Source organism: Tachysurus vachellii, chromosome 19 (genome assembly GCF_030014155.1).
Source record: "Tachysurus vachellii isolate PV-2020 chromosome 19, HZAU_Pvac_v1, whole genome shotgun sequence".
In the NCBI taxonomy this organism is placed as follows: domain Eukaryota; kingdom Metazoa; phylum Chordata; class Actinopteri; order Siluriformes; family Bagridae; genus Tachysurus; species Tachysurus vachellii.
In genome coordinates, this window is record NC_083478.1 from 822,501 (window position 1) to 840,000 (window position 17,500).

A 17,500-nucleotide genomic window follows, 5' to 3' on the forward strand; every position below is an offset into this window, starting at 1 on the left:
GCTCTCCACGTGTCTGATGAAGATATTAAATTGGACTGATAAAGTACTGATTTCTGAGGACCCAAAATCCCATAATCTCCTGCATGGGCGCGGTGATGGGATACTGTTCTGGGGTCAGCGCCTTTAAACCCTAGTTTCTTAGCGACATCATGTAGCGATGGTGTAACCTTTATGGTGAGCTCGAGTCGTTCTGGGAAATTTGAATGTCTGGTGAGTTCAGGTCACTTTACTGGGAGTGAGATGAAGGTTCTCTTAATTATAGACAAGAAGGTTTTATATCAGACGATAAAAACACCCGAAGTTCATTCTTTATGTTTTTATTCAATTCATGAATAAACTACACTTTATTGTTTCATGTTATTTTACCAACACGCCACCGACACGCCCCCTCTCACTGACACGCCCCCTCTCACTGACAGGCCCATCCCACCAACACGCCCCCTCCCACCAACACGCCCCCTCACAGACACACCCCTCAAAACAGACATGCCGCCTACCACCGACACGCCACCTCTCACCGACACGCCCCCTCCCACCAACACGCCCCCTCACAGACACGCCCCTCAAAACAGACACGCCCCCTCATACCGACACCCCCTCCCACCAACACGCCCACTCTCGCCGACACACCCCTCGAAACAGACACGTCCCCTCTCACAAACACGCCCCCTCTCACAGACACGCCCCCTCTCACCGACACGCCCCCTCTCGCTGACACACCCCTCGAAACAGACACGCCCCCTCAGACTGGCACACTCCCGTCTCACCGACACACTGTCAGAAAGACAACATGAAGAACGGAAATAAAGTATTGGTCCTTCGTTTGTGGGATCTCTGTATTGGTGCGGTTCCTCTGAGCCCCGCCCCCTCACCCCCTGAGCCTGACCAAGTCGCCACCTCTCCTCCATCCATCACTGTCCTCCGCCTCCTCATTCATCCTCAGACCTCATGTGACTCACCTCAGAGTTTAATAAACCTTCTCACAGCGGCGCTGAGCGACGGGCACGAACGCTGCTAATGGGACAGATCGAGAAGCATTGCTACGTTTATACACAAGGTCCTAGCTAACGTGACAAGGACGTTCTTCAGGACCGTCACACTTCTCTCTTACGATAGCAAAGTAACAAAAGATACAGCAAATGTTATCAGAAAGAGATAAAGACTTGATTTAACTAAAAAAAAGTTCAATCTCTCAACAAGCTAGCTAGCAGACGTTAGCAGTGCTTATAAATTCGATGTTCCACCTTCTCAACAATTAGATTTTACCAAGATTGAGAACCAGACCCGTTTCTGCTCCTCACCCTCACTGAACCCTTTCCATTGTCTTGCTAGAACTCAAGTTCTTTCTGGTTCTATTGTCTCTACTTCAGAGAAAACATGCAGGATCACAGCAGCTAAACCCTGAGAATCGGATGAAGATCACATGAGGAACAGACAGCGGTGTTCTCCGTCTGGACCAGGGAGAACTCGGTGAGCTGTGGCTCCAGAATGGTTCTGCAGTGCATTAATGAACGGCGTGCGGTGTTAGTCGAGCAGTGAGGCGAAGCAGCTTGTGCTTTAAAATAATCATCTGCCGCTAAATAAGATCAGCATCCTGCTGTATTAGAGAAGACTTTAATAAAAAGGGAATGTAGAAAGTGGGTTATTACACTTCATTAATATCTGCCCCGAGCTCTGTGCAGAACGCTCGACAAATAAAGATAAAATATGACACGTGCTCAGTCGAGGAGTATTAGTCTCGCCCTGAACACACAGCAGGAGCGACGCCGCAGCGCTCCACATCCTCTGGATTCTTAGCACACGCTTGTGCTGGAGTCTGAGCGCATTTGCATAAAGTGAGCAATCAAAATCTCAGGCAGGAAGAACAAAAGGTCTACATGAAAAAAAAGGATCCAACGATCTCCAGGACACCAAACAGATAGACGAGATGTCAGCCTGCCATATGCCTGAGAGGAGCAGCAGCAGCAGCAGCAGCAGCAGCAGCAGCAGCATCGCTCCACCACACAGAGTCAGTTGGTGCTGGATCAAGTGCTATTCCACCTGCTGCTGAGGAACCAGTGTAGAGACCATTGTGTTTCAATTAAACCAGTCAGTAATGAGATCATTACTATGGCGACCACTCAGGCAGTCAGATACAAGACTACGGTTAGAGTTAGGTGATGGATGTAACCCTACAGCCCTCAGAGGGAGAGAGAGAGAGAGAGAGAGAGAGAGAGAGAGAGAGAGAGAGAGAGAGAGACACAGAGAGTGAGAGAGAGAGAGAGAGAGAGAGAGAGAGAGAGAGAGAGAGAGAGAGAGAGAGAGAGAGAGAGAGAGACACAAAGAGAGGGAGAGAGAGAGAGAGCGAGAGACAGAGCGAGAGACAGACAGACAGACAGACAGACAGAAAGAGAAAAAGAGCGAGAGACAGACAGAGAATTAATAAACACTTCTTCTTAAGAGTTTGTATAGAAATGTTGACTCCATGCCGCTGATGCTAATAATCTAAAAGCAGCGCTCAGTAATTTCCACTTAACCTGATTCTGAACACCAGAAACTGTGGGACTTTTTTTCCAGATGTTTCTGACTCGTATCTCATCATAATTTGTGTTTCAGCTTGGTTTTCCTCCAGGTTCATGATGTTTACAGTGAAACACGTAACTGTTCAGCCTTCTGATGCTCTCAACATTACTTAATGAAAACTGATCACAGACCAGTTTCTACACGACCGCGTATTCACCAGTGAACACACGTTTTATTCCAGTCCTCAAGTCAACATCTGTCGACTCTGCTGATCCCTTTCCCCTGAACGCGGCTAGTTATCTGAGACGACCTCCTGTTAGCGTGGAAACTTAACGTGCAGTCACTTGTTCAGGGTTTTAGAGATTTATTCATCTAAACAAAGCTGTTTAATTCTCACCCTTTTGTTGGTTTGCTGTAAGCGACATAAGTGAAGTCCTGAGGTCCTGATATCGATTCCCCACAGAGACAAATCACTAACACACAATTACTAAAGAGCTTTAAATCACTTTAGCTGAACATTTTTAGAAATGTGATCACTTTTAACAGCGTAAATGAAATGAGAATATTTTTTACTTTATTATTAAACTGCTACAGATTCTAGCCTAATAAAAACCTACAGCACAAAACATTCGCGGTTCATTTTCACGACAGATTCTCAGTCGTTTTATATTTCAGTTGTGTTTAATTCGTTAGATTTAAACATCATAATGAGCTACAACTTCATAGTGAATCAGAACCTGGTCCAGGACACAAACACCAACCGACACCAGCAGAGATTCTCCTCTGTGATCAAATAAACACAGGCTTATGATTTTACTAACTGTTCATGTATCAATTAACACTTTATTTTAGTTAAATAAAGTGATTACAGCTTAAAAGTTATATAAATATAAAATAATTCTCACTCAAACACTTTACTAGTCATGCAGGAATTCGCTTATTTCTGAAAGATCAGCTGACAGTATGAATGTTGTACAGAGAAAAATAAAGACAGATCAATAATCCAGGACAAGATCCGGAGCAGCGCTGCTGAACCTGAGCAACACCGAACCCAACTAACACTGACCCTTATCCCGAGCAGCACTGAACCTGAGCAACACTGAACCTGAGCAACACTGAACCTGAGCAACACTGAACCCGAGCAGCACTGATCCCGAGCAGCACTGAACCTGAGCAACACTGAACCCGAGCAGCACTGATCCCGAGCAGCACTGAACCTGAGCAACACTGAACCTGAGCAACACTGAACCCGAGCAGCACTGATCCCGAGCAGCACTGAACCTGAGCAACACTGAACCCGAGCAGCACTGATCCCGAGCAGCACTGAACCTGAGCAACACTGAACCCGAGCAGCACTGATCCTGATCCCGAGCAGCACTGAACCTGAGCAACACTGAACCTGAGCAACACTGAACCTGAGCAACACTGAACCCGAGCAACACTGAACCCGAGCAGCACTGAACCCGAGCAGCACTGAACCCGAGCAGCACTGAACACGAGCAGCACTGATCCCGAGCAGCACTGAACCTGAGCAGCACTGAACCTGAGCAGCACTGAACACGAGCAGCACTGAACACGAGCAGCACTGATCCCGAGCAGCACTGAACCTGAGCAGCACTGAACCCGAGCAGCACTGATCCCGAGCAGCACTGAATCCGAGCAGCACTGAACACGAGCAGCACTGATCCTGATCCCGAGCAACACCGAACCCAACTAACACTGATCCTGATCCTGAGCAGCACTGAACCTGAGCAACACTGAACCTGAGCAACACTGAACCCGAGCAACACTGAACCCGAGCAACACTGAACCCGAGCAGCACTGAACCCGAGCAGCACTGAACCCGAGCAGCACTGAACCTGAGCAACACTGAACCCGAGCAGCACTGATCCTGATCCCGAGCAGCACTGAACCTGAGCAGCACTGAACCTGAGCAACACTGAACCCGAGCAGCACTGAATCCGAGCAGCACTGAACACGAGCAGCACTGATCCTGATCCCGAGCAACACCGAACCCAACTAACACTGATCCTGATCCTGAGCAGCACTGAACCTGAGCAACACTGAACCTGAGCAACACTGAACCCGAGCAACACTGAACCCGAGCAACACTGAACCCGAGCAACACTGAACCCGAGCAACACTGAACCCGAGCAGCACTGAACCTGAACCTGAGCAACACTGAACCCGAGCAACACTGAACCCGAGCAACACTGAACCCGAGCAACACCGAACCCGAGCAACACCGAACCCGAGCAGCGCTGATCCCTGAGCAGGTGTCTTTATACGTTGAAACACGTCACCACTTTTCACTGGACTTTAAAGACAGATCAGTGCATCATGGTGCATGTAGTGATGTTCTGCATGCGGCACCTCATCATGCATTCGATCCTGTCCATAAAACACACTAAAAATAAAAATAAAACTAGACATGTGCATACACACATGGGTGATGAAGCACAGCCTGGCCTCCTCCTCCTCCTCAGCACCTGATTCCACACACTGAGTGAACAATATGTCTGTGAAGGTTTAACGTGTAACAGGAGCGCTGTGCACATGCAGGATTCATACATCTCGTGCATGAAATCCTCACGTGAATCTTACCTGCATCTTCCTCCTCCTCCTCCTCCTCCTCCTCCTGTTTAACAGCACTTAGACTTTATAAAAAATGCCCCTGTAAACTACACCGTTGCAGTACAAATGATTCCTACCTGCAGGGAGGATGTTAAAATGAGCAGCTCTGTGAAATCAAGCAGTAATGACTCACGACTCAGAGCAACATGTATGAAGGAGGATGAGGAGGATGAAGAGGATGAAGAAGATGAAGAGGATGAAGAAGATGAAGAGGATGAAGAGGATGAAGAGCGCTGAAACCTGCTGCGTCTCATTCTGATTTCAAACTGATGTAAACTTCAACTTTGGATCATTTCTACACTTCTAAGGTGTCATGAATCTAATCTAATGAATCTGATCTAATGAATCTGATCTAATGAATCTGATCTAATGAATCTAATCTAATGAATCTGATCTAATGAATCTAATCTAATGAATCTGATCTAATGAATCTAATCTAATGAATCTGATCTAATGAATCTGATCTAATGAATCTGATCTGGAACTTTATTCAATTCATAAAAACAGAATAAAAACAATGAAAAGGCAGAAAATCATTAAAAGGGTAAAGAATGATTACTTAAATATCTCCAACAGCCAATCACACAACATTAACACCTACATTATCATTAACACCCACATTATCATTAACACCTACATTATCATTAACACCTACATTATCATTAACACCCACATTATCATTAACACCCACATTATCATTAACACCTACATTATCATTAACACCCACATTATCATTAACACCTACATTATCATTAACACCCACATTAACACCCACATTATCATTAACACCCACATTATCATTAACACCCACATTAACACCCACATTATCATTAACACCCACATTATCATTAACACCCACATTAACACCCACATTATCATTAACACCCACATTATCATTAACACCCACATTATCATTAACACCCACATTATCATTAACACCTACATTATCATTAACACCTACATTATCATTAACACCCACATTATCATTAACACCTACATTATCATTAACACCTACATTAACACCTGCATTAACATAATCACTAACACCTCATCATCACCTACATTAACATAATCACTAACACCTACATTAACATTCTCACTAACACCTACATTAACATTCTCACTAACACCTACATTAACATCTACATTAGCATTGACACCCACATTATCACTAACACTTACATTAACATCAACACCTACATTAACATTATCATTGACATTCACACCTACATTCACATTATAATTTACATTAACACATACATTAACATAATCACTAACACCGACATTAACATTATCATTAACATTATCAGAGACAACAAATAGCTTCCGCGATAAAATGAGAAAGCTAAAACTCACCAGTTTTGAGCTCCTGTGAGAGACATAAATATATCTTGTTATCTTCTGTTGGTTTGTTGTTGCTTTCTATTTCAGCTCCGTTTGTGACTCCGCCATCTTCAGCTGCTGTTTGTTTAAATGAGAAACGCTGCTGCCTCGAGAGCAGTCAGCCAGCTTGGAAGCCGAAACCGGTGCATTATGGGTAATGTAGTCTACAGCCGCGCGTTTAATAGTGTTTCTGAGCCAGAAATAAACTACATGTACATGTGTACACTGCGGCATGGCCATATACAATCGTGTGTAGACTGCTGAGAGAGAGAGAGAGAGAGAGAGAGAGAGAGAGAGAGAGAGAGAGAGAGAGAGAGACAGACAGACAGACAGAGAGACAGAGAGAGTGAGAGAGACTGAGAGAGAGAGACAGACAGACAGACAGACAGAGAGAGAGACTGAGAGAGTGAGAGAGAGAGAAAAAAGAGAGAGAGAGAGGCAGAGAGAGAGAGAGAGAGAGAGACAGACAGACAGAGAGAGAGAGAGAGAGAGAGAGAGAGAGAGAGAGACAGACAGACAGAGAGAGAGAGAGACCGAGAGAGAGAGTTGGAGAGAGAGAGAGAGAGAGACAGACAGACAGAGAGAGAGAGAGAGAGCGAGAGAGAGAGAGAGACAGACAGACAAAGAGAGAGAGAGAGAGAGAGAGAGAGAGAGACAGACAGACAAAGAGAGAGAGAGAGAGAGAGAGAGAGAGAGAGAGAGACAGACAGAGAGACAGTGGATTTTTTAGTCCACTTCACCTGATAGACAACACAAAGAGCAACAGAGGACATAAACCCATCTTTATAACACTTATAACCTTTATATTAACTCACAGTTTAACACCCAAAGTCATTTAAATGTATAAAGTGTATAATTAAACTGGTCTATAACATATTTATTACAGTTTAATTATAACATACACAAGTCATATTTAAATTAAATCTAAAATAAAAATCTATTTGTTAATGTTATATTTTGCTGAACTGTAAAGTAAATAAAGTAAATAACAACTCTATAAAATCATAATGAGTATATAATATTTCAGATAAAATAATATCCATTTATATATTCTAATGTTAGAGCGGATTTTTAAAGTATATGCAGTTCTATAGTATTATATTTAAATAGAATTAATCTAATTAATATTACACACAATAGTAAGAATGACACAAAAAATACAATTGTAAAGTTTTATAATGTAATTTTATAGAAATAAAGTATATTGCTGTATAAATATATATCATTTACATATAATTCATTTAACACACAAAGGTATTCGAATATTTTTCTAATATTAATGTATTGCTCATTATTGTACAATTAAGTATTAATAATTGTAAATATTATGAAATGTATTCTTTATATTAAACTAAAAATAATGTAATGTATAAAGATATAATTAACATTAAATAGTAAAATAATAATAATACCAAATGCCATAACTGCTGCTACACGTGAAGTTCACCACGAGAACGTGTTCAGGAGATTCAGAGAAAAGTCAGTGTTCGGAGGTTCATGTCTTTATGTCATACACACAAGAAGAAATGCAAAAATCAGCTCCAACGTGTCCCAGAAATCGAGTTCAATAAACTCAGATAAAGATGTTTGGGATTTATTTTGGTACAAAAAACAAAATCAGGTCCAAAAAACACAATAAAAATGGATGTTGCTATTAACTTCAAATCAAGACCCATCGTTTACTTTGTGTTTATTAACCATTAAAAAGATTCATAAAGACCTTTTCAATTCCTTTTAATTAATCTATTTTTAATTAAGTCAATCATTTTATCTGACATTATTTAATCCCATAATTAAACTTTATTATAGATAAATTATTAAATATTAACAAATATTAATGGAACTGTAAGTGAAATAAAATGTTATTCAGACATGAATAAAAATGTTCATTTAGAGAGAGAGGGAGAGTTAATGTGTGTGTGTGTGTGTGTGTGTGTGTGTGTGTGTGTGTGTGAGAGAGAGAGAGAGAGAGAGAGAGAGAGAGAGAGAGAGAGAGAGAGAGAGAGAGAGAGAGAGAATAGGGGGCACTAGGACCCTGAGCGGTTGTGTGTGAGGGAGGAGAACAGGGTCAGAGTGAGTACGAAGCTGAACCTCGTCCTGAGCTCACTGCTACAGCCACCAACCCTCATCCTAACCCGTTACCATGGAGACACCTCACCGCCTCATGCTGGCATCATACTCAGATCAGGCAGTGCCAAGGGAGATGAGTGAGAGAGTGCGAGAGAGAGAGAGAGAGAGAGAGAGAGAGAGAGAGAGAGAGAGAGAGAGAAGGGGGGAGAAATGGAATGAAGAAGGGTGGAAAAGAGGAAAAAATATAGAGAAATTGTATGAAGGAGGGAAAGGAAGAGAAAAGGAATAGACGGACAGGTAAGCAGATCAGAAAAAGAGAAAAGGTATACACTGAGAAAAGAGAGAAAAATGGAATCATGGTGGAAAAGAGTGAGACAATGAATAGTGAATAGAAAATGATAGAAATGGGGTAGACGGAGAATAAAGAGAAAAATAGAATAAATGGAAGAAATTAAGAAGAGACTACAGGTAGAGTTAAGCAGCTAGAAAAAGAAGAAGAAGAAGAAGAAGAAGAAGAAGAAGAAGGAGGAGAAGGAGGAGAAGGAGGAGGAGAAGGAGGAGGACAGATAAAGATGGAGAAGAGGAGAAAAGGAGAAAGGAGAGAAAACAGGAGTAGATGGATAAAGAGAAGAGAAGAGAAGTTGAAAGAAGTTAGAAAAACATGAGAGGAGAGAGTGGAAGGATGTCAGTAGAAGCAGTGAGTGGAGAATAAAATGGCGGAGGTGTTTTACAGTATATTCTTTTCTCTCCCAGAGAATTTATCACCTCACACACACACACACACACACACACACACACACACACACACACACACACACAAACACACCATACGGAACTCAAACTAGCATTTTTTTTATAATGAAGAAAGTTGAGTAATAAAATAAAAGAAATCACAAAGAACTCTGATTTATAATGAAATTTAAAAATGTAAACATTTAAATCAGAACTGAGTTCAGGAGAAAAAATACCATGAGGTTTGACTGCATTAAAGTGGAACCTTTAAAACATATTGAACATATTATTGATTGTGAGTTTTATTGCATCATGAAACAGCAGCAGCGCTAATCATGTGTCAGTATGCAAATGTGTCCTGTTCGAATCCTGTTTACTAAAGGAGGGGGGTGGGGACAAATGTATGTATAATTTCTATTTAATTTGAATATTCATGCATTAAGAAGTTCAGAGGGTTTAAGAAGAAACCACAAGCAAAAGTCACACACATTTCACGTGATCAGTCATTTTCAACCATTTTCATTTTTTTAGAGGTACAGTGTAACCCTGACTGTAGAGGTACAGTGTAACCCTGACTGTAGAGGTACAGTGTAACCCTGACTGTAGAGGTACAGTGTAACCCTGACTGTAGAGGTACAGTGTAATTATGACTGTAGAGGTACAGTGTAACACTGACTGTAGAGGTACAGTGTAACCCTGACTGTAGAGGTACAGTGTAACCCTGACTGTAGAGGTACAGTGTAACACTGACTGTAGAGGTACAGTGTAACCCCGACTGTAGAGGTACAGTGTAACCCCGACTGTAGAGGTACAGTGTAACCCTGACTGTAGAGGTACAGTGTAACCCTGACTGTAGAGGTACAGTGTAATTATGACTGTAGCGGTACAGTGTAACCCTGACTGTAGAGGTACAGTGTAACCCTGACTGTAGAGGTACAGTGTAACCCTGACTGTAGAGGTACAGTGTAACCCTGACTGTAGAGGTACAGTGTAACCCTGACTGTAGAGGTACAGTGTAATTATGACTGTAGAGGTACAGTGTAACCCTGACTGTAGAGGTACAGTGTAACCCTGACTGTAGAGGTACAGTGTAACCCTGACTGTAGAGGTACAGTGTAACACTGACTGTAGAGGTACAGTGTAACCCTGACTGTAGAGGTACAGTGTAACCCCGACTGTAGAGGTACAGTGTAACCCTGACTGTAGAGGTACAGTGTAACCCTGACTGTAGAGGTACAGTGTAATTATGACTGTAGAGGTACAGTGTAACCCTGACTGTAGAGGTACAGTGTAACCCTGACTGTAGAGGTACAGTGTAACCCTGACTGTAGAGGTACAGTGTAACCCTGACTGTAGCGGTACAGTGTAACCCTGACTGTAGAGGTACAGTGTAACCCTGACTGTAGAGGTACAGTGTAACCCCGACTGTAGAGGTACAGTGTAACCCTGACTGTAGAGGTACAGTGTAACCCTGACTGTAGAGGTACAGTGTAACCCTGACTGTAGAGGTACAGTGTAACCCTGACTGTAGAGGTACAGTGTAACCCTGACTGTAGAGGTACAGTGTAACCCTGACTGTAGAGGTACAGTGTAACCCTGACTGTAGAGGTACAGTGTAACCCTGACTGTAGAGGTACAGTGTAACCCTGACTGTAGAGGTACAGTGTAACCCTGACTGTAGAGGTACAGTGTAACCCTGACTGTAGAGGTACAGTGTAACCCTGACTGTAGAGGTACAGTGTAACCCTGACTGTAGAGGTACAGTGTAACCCTGACTGTAGAGGTACAGTGTAACCCTGACTGTAGAGGTACAGTGTAACCCTGACTGTAGAGGTACAGTGTAACCCTGACTGTAGAGGTACAGTGTAACCCTGACTGTAGAGGTACAGTGTAACCCTGACTGTAGAGGTACAGTGTAACCCTGACTGTAGAGGTACAGTGTAACCCTGACTGTAGAGGTACAGTGTAACCCTGACTGTAGAGGTACAGTGTAACCCTGACTGTAGAGGTACAGTGTAACCCTGACTGTAGCGGTACAGTGTAACCCTGACTGTAGAGGTACAGTGTAACCCTGACTGTAGAGGTACAGTGTAACACTGACTGTAGAGGTACAGTGTAACCCTGACTGTAGAGGTACAGTGTAATTATGACTGTAGAGGTACAGTGTAACCCTGACTGTAGAGGTACAGTGTAACCCTGACTGTAGAGGTACAGTGTAACCCTGACTGTAGCGGTACAGTGTAACCCTGACTGTAGAGGTACAGTGTAATTATGACTGTAGCGGTACAGTGTAACCCTGACTGTAGAGGTACAGTGTAACCCTGACTGTAGAGGTACAGTGTAACCCTGACTGTAGCGGTACAGTGTAACCCTGACTGTAGAGGTACAGTGTAATTATGACTGTAGCGGTACAGTGTAACCCTGACTGTAGAGGTACAGTGTAACCCTGACTGTAGAGGTACAGTGTAACCCTGACTGTAGAGGTACAGTGTAACCCTGACTGTAGAGGTACAGTGTAACCCTGACTGTAGAGGTACAGTGTAACACTGACTGTAGGAGGTACAGTGTAACCCCTGACCTGTAGAGGTACAGTGTAAACCCCTGACTGTAGAGGTACAGTGGTAACCCTGACTGTAGGGGTACAGTGTAATAATGACTGTACGAGGTACAGTGGTAACCCTGACTGATAGAGGTAAGTGTAAAAACTGACTGTAGAGGTACAGTGTAACCCTGACTGTAGAGGTACAGTGTAACCCTGACTGTAGAGGTACAGTGTAACCCTGACAGTAGAGAGTGTACAAGAGTGTAATTATGACTGTAGCGGTACAGTGTAACCCTGACTGTAGAGGTACAGTGTAAACCCTGACTGTAGAGGTACAGTGTAACCCTGACGTAGAGGTACAGTGTGTAACCCCTGACTGTAGAGGTACAGTGTAACCTACTGACTGTAGAGGTACAGTGTAACACTGACTGTAGAGGTACAGTGTAACACAGACTGTAGAGGTACAGTGTAACCTGACTGTAGAGGTACAGTGTAAACACTGACTGTAGAGGTACAGTGTAACCCTGACTGTAGAGGTACAGTGTAACCCCTGACTGTAGAGGTACAGTGTAACACTGACTGTAGAGGTAACAGTGTAACACAGACTGTAGAGGTACAGTGTAACCCTGACTGTAGTGGTACAGTGTAAAACTGACTGTAGAGGTACAGTGTAACCCTGACTGTAGAGGTACAGTGTAACCCCTGACTGTAGAGGGACAGTGTAACACTGACTGTAGAGGTACAGTGTAACCCTGACTGTAGAGGTACAGTGTAACCCTGACTGTAGAGGTACAGTGTAACCCAGACTGTAGAGGTATCAGTGTAACCCAGACAGTAGAGGTACAGTGTAACCCTGACTGTAGAGGTACAGTGTAACACTGACTGTAGAGGTACAGTGTAACCCTGACTGTCGCGGTGACAGTGTAAACCCTGACTGTAGAGGGACAGTGTAACCTCTGACTGTAGAGGTACATGTAACCCTGACTGTAGAGGTACAGTGTAACCCTGACTGTAGAGGTACAGTGTAACCTGACTGTAGCGGTACTGTGAACCCAGACTGTAGGGTACAGGTGTAACCCTGACTGTAGAGGTACAGTGTAACCCTGACTGTAGAGGTTACAGTGTAACCTGACTGTAGAGGTACAGTGTAACATGATGTAGAGGGTACAGTGTAACCCTGACTGTAGAGGTACAGTGTAACCCTGACTGTAGAGGTACAGTGTAACCCTGACTGTAGAGGTACAGTGTAACCCTGACTGTAGCGGTACAGTGTAACCCTGACTGTAGAGGTACAGTGTAACCCTGACTGTAGAGGTACAGTGTAACCCTGACTGTAGAGGTACAGTGTAACCCCGACTGTAGAGGTACAGTGTAACCCCGACTGTAGAGCTACAGTGTAACACGGACTGTAGAGGTACAGTGTAACCCTGACTGTAGAGGTACAGTGTAACCCTGACTGTAGAGGTACAGTGTAACCCTGACTGTAGAGGTACAGTGTAACCCTGACTGTAGAGGTACAGTGTAACCCTGACTGTAGAGGTACAGTGTAACACTGACTGTAGAGGTACAGTGTAACCCTGACTGTAGAGGTACAGTGTAACCCTGACTGTAGAGGTACAGTGTAACACTGACTGTAGAGGTACAGTGTAACCCTGACTGTAGAGGTACAGTGTAACCCCGACTGTAGAGGTACAGTGTAACACTGACTGTAGAGGTACAGTGTAACACTGACTGTAGAGGTACAGTGTAACCCTGACTGTAGAGGTACAGTGTAACACTGACTGTAGAGGTACAGTGTAACCCTGACTGTAGAGGTACAGTGTAACCCCGACTGTAGAGGTACAGTGTAACACTGACTGTAGAGGTACAGTGTAACACTGACTGTAGAGGTACAGTGTAACCCTGACTGTAGAGGTACAGTGTAATTATGACTGTAGAGGTACAGTGTAACACTGACTGTAGAGGTACAGTGTAACCCTGACTGTAGAGGTACAGTGTAACCCTGACTGTAGAGGTACAGTGTATAAGTGCAGTAGACAACAAAAAAAAAAACACGAAAATAAAATAATTGTAAAAATTTGAAATTGAATTTTCACTCATTCATCTTCTACCGCTTATCCGAACTACCTCGGGTCACGGGGAGAGACATCTCAGACATCTCAGACATCATCGGGCATCAAGGCAGGATACACCCTGGACGGAGTGCCAACCCATCACAGGGCACACACACACACACACTCTCATTCACTCACACAATCACACACTACGGACAATGAAATTGAATTTTGAACATTAAAAATAAAAAAATGGTAAAAATCACAAAAAATCACTACATACGAAATGTTTTTCAACCATAATGTGTCTAAAAGCTGCTCAAGTCACGTCTCCAAAGGATTGATTGATTGTATTGATTGATTGATTGTTGCATCATAATAATCTAAGATCCAATCGTATGTCCATATGCAAATGTAGCCATAGATTTCTTTTAATTCTATTTTGTTTTTGCTTCTTTGCTGCATGTTTGAAAAATGATAATTAAATATTCTTCTACATCATATACCTAATAAACTGACGTGTAAATTAGTGTAAATAAGTTTATTATAGTTATTAATAGTAAAATGCACGGGGCACAGCTGGCAGGCGCGCGCGCACACACACACACACACACACACACACAGCTAATTGTGAGCTATTAGTCTGCACTCCAGCTAATGACGTCTTATTAAATAGAGAATTCCAAATGAAGCGCGTTAAATCAGAAAGTTCTCCCCTTTTAATGAAGCTCATTTATATGGAAATTGGGCGCGATGGCTGCAAATCGCACCCAGATTTATGCTCGTTGTCTGTAGCTGAGCAAATTAACGGACAGAAAAGTTAGACGAGTTTGTGTTTGTTTTGTATTTGTCTAAAAACCAGAGCTGCGATCTGCGTGTTATTAGTACGGAATATCTCACTGTTTATTTACACACACTCACACACACACACACACACACACACACACACACACACACATACACACACGAGCGGTTATAAGACGCATCATTAGTAACAGTGAATTAACGTAGAGACAAAACTAATGACTCGATATAATGATTTAATTTGTTTAAATTACCGTATTTTCTGGACTATACAACAAGCTTACAGAGTAAAGCTACCTATCTATCTATCTATCTATCTATCTATCTATCCATCCATCCATCCATCCATCCATCGGCTCCTTTGTTAGCCTTATTGTACACAATAGAGTAACACCAGAGGTTTGTGTGTGTTATGCTGAAAGAGAAAAACAATCAACAATGATGAAGTTGAGTTACTGTCACTGCTCCAAACAACATGATTGTTTTTCTATAAAAATGAAACCACTGCATTTTAATAATTAAAGATATTAAGACACATGAAACATCATTTTTATCTATTTATAGTTGCATTGAATGTTCAGTATAAACAGTATAAACATTCACCATCCTCTCTTTATTCTCCCTGTTCCTTAAGAGCTTTAACTCTGACAGTAACCCTTAAAGCACTGACACTGGAGACTCCTTCCATCCACATTTAACCTAACATAAATTTTAAAAGTGTGTTCATTATTAGCATTGCATCTGCCCAAACAAGCTGTTGCTATAGAAACGATAAGGTTTCAGAGCGAGTGCATTAATATGCACCTGCGCTACTGTCAGTGCTCCTGTTAGAGAAGACTAATTAACACCTTCTGAACAATCAGAGTCCAGGATTCACCTGCGCTGTGATGTAATAAGAATAACTTATCACTGTTACGTCTCTAACATTTCTCACTTATAGTTGTATTAAACACAACTGGATGAAAGTGTTTCTCTTTCTTGTCTTCACTCAGTGTGGAAACATCTCACTGGTTCTGTGTAACTCTGTTTATAGAGTCCGTGTCTCCCTCTAGTGGAGACATTCTGCAACTGACAGGAAAACTAGAAACAAAAGAAGACTTCTCTCAAAGGCCCCGTTCACACTGCAGGTAAAAGTGACCCAAATCTGATTTTTTTGGGGTCAAGTGACCAGGTCAGACTTCTTCAGGAGTAGTGTGAACACTCAAATCTAGCCCAGATCTGATTTTTTTCAAATCAGATTCAGACCACTTCCATATGTGGTCCTGAATCAGACCCAAATCTGATTTTTCCCAATGTGGCCGCAGTGTGAACAACCAAAGCGGATTTGATGCGACCTTTACGTCAATCTACATCGACATTCGTCACCATTATGCGCCGGCGAGTTCGCGCACAAACGTGACTACGCCTACAAAATGGATCAAATAATCAAAAGTTGCCCTTGACATCCGAAAATTTTCAAAACACTGCGTCTCTGTGCTGCCGTTACACAAACATTTAGAAAGAAAAGTGAAAATGTTTACTTCCTCCATAACCTCACCAACTTTAGCGCAACGGCGTGCTGCGTGTGACGTCATTGTTATTGTTCGTTTGCACATGCGGGTCAGTTCAAAACAGCAAACAGTTCACACTGGTATCTGATCTAGGCCACATTTTAAAAGGTAATGTGAACAGACAAACAAAAAAATCAGATCTGAGCAAAATATCCGAATTGAGCATTAAGACTTGCAGTGTGAACGCGGCTAAAGTGTCATTTTCTGACTTTCAGTTCATTCTTTTGTGTTTCTGTGCATTATAAAAAGCTTTATTAGACAAACAAACAATCAGCAACAACAGTGTGGTGTGTTGAAGTTACTGTTCCAAAGTAAAGTGAATGTAGAGGTACAGTGTAACCCCAACTGTACAATATACGCCGACTGTAGAGGTACAGTGTAACCCTGACTGTAGAGGTACAGTGTAACCCTGACTGTAGAGGTACAGTGTAACACCGACTGTAGAGGTACAGTGTAATTATGACTGTAGAGGTACAGTGTAATTATGACTGTAGAGGTACAGTGTAACCCCGCCTCTGACCCCGCCCACAAACGGCATGTGGAACATTCAATACAAAACTGACAATTGTAAATTTCTAAATTCTAATTTCAGTTACGTTTGTGAAATCAGGTGCATTAAAGTGCAAATAAACAAAACATTTCCCACTTTTAATTTTGTATCATTCTTCTGTCAGTGTTCACGTCCGTCTTTATTACTGTTTTTTTTGTTCAATCCAATAAGAGATTGAAATTCTATAAATCAAATGAGCACAAAAATCCTACACATTCTGAGCAGTAAGACGATTATAACACCGACCCTGTGATGAAACATCACAACAGACTCAAATAAAAAATTACTAAAAAAAATGCTTTGATGTTAATTATAATATTTGCATCTCTAATCTTTAAACAAGCTTTAATCAGAACTTGAACTTTTTCTCAGTCATTTTCATTGTTAAACACACACACACACACACACACACACACGATGCAGGTTTAAGCCAAAGGTTTTAATCAAAGCAGAAATTAAACCAACAAACAAGTAACACAAAAGATTTGCATAAATACAGAGACCAAGAACATATTTTATATAAAAGCAATGCAACATACGGACGAGCATCTGAAAAATAATCGAATAAAAATAAAGAGAACTGTGCATTTATATGAAAAAATAAAGGATTTAAGGTTCGTCTCCTTGTGACGTGTTTAAGAAGAGAATAAAGAAGCTTTGGTGCAACACATCAGTTTTT

General features: G+C 42.2%; 1 protein-coding gene across 2 annotated transcripts in view; it reads right to left on the bottom strand.

Moving 5' to 3' along the window:
- The window catches only part of LOC132862049 (nuclear receptor coactivator 3-like), a 53,478-nt gene extending 46,812 nt beyond the window's left edge, over nt 1-6,666 (bottom strand). For both annotated transcript variants that reach the window (XR_009649991.1, XM_060893878.1), the window contains exon 1: nt 6,493-6,666. The gene's annotated coding sequence lies outside the window, so the exon portion shown is untranslated. The remainder of the gene's footprint in view (nt 1-6,492) is intronic.
- Between the last annotated feature and the right edge of the window lie 10,834 nt (nt 6,667-17,500).